The sequence below is a fragment of the Myotis brandtii genome, unplaced genomic scaffold (genome assembly GCF_000412655.1).
Source record: "Myotis brandtii unplaced genomic scaffold, ASM41265v1 scaffold274, whole genome shotgun sequence".
Taxonomy (NCBI): Eukaryota; Metazoa; Chordata; class Mammalia; order Chiroptera; family Vespertilionidae; genus Myotis; species Myotis brandtii.
This window is the reverse complement of record NW_005360425.1, coordinates 3,415,545-3,416,181: the sequence shown is the minus strand read 5'-3', so window position 1 is coordinate 3,416,181 and position 637 is coordinate 3,415,545.

Sequence of the window (637 nt, the reverse complement as noted above, 5' to 3'; positions counted from 1 at the left end):
GCAGCGCGGCCTGTACTCTTTTTGTTCGGTTGCTTTGGATTTTACAAAAAGCCCAGAAACTTTAGAACAAAACCAAACACCCGACGACCTTCTCCGGCGAGCGGCGAAGAGGACGGATAGGCTACGTCGCCCGAAGCCCGGAGAGAAAAGGGAAGATCCGGACCGCGCCAACTCACCCGGGGCATCCTGCCCGCCGCCTGCTCCCTGTCCCCATTCCCTCGACGACCCCCATCCCTGCCCCCCGGGGCTGTTCGGGGCCGGATCCCGGCAGCGGCCTCCCCACAGCGACAGGTAACGCGGTACGGGGTTAGGAATTCCCCGGGAGAGAGGGCGTAGAGAGAAGGGTTCCCCATCCCCTCTCCCCGGCGCGGATACCCGAGCCTGCGGATCGAGAGTGGGGGACTGTCACTTTATTCGCTCGAAGCCTCTTCTCTCCCAAGAGGATGCGCCCCATTCCCCTGATCCTTCCTCCGGGCTCGGTTTTTTACGGTTTTTATTTATTCATGGAGCCTCTCGGCTCCTAGGGTCCTTCTAACTCCGCCCGCGCCCTTAATTTAAATCGCTGTATACTGTATTTATCGGGGCCCCGGAGGGGAGGCCGCGAGAGCCGCGTCTGTGTATAAAAGCAGGAAATAGC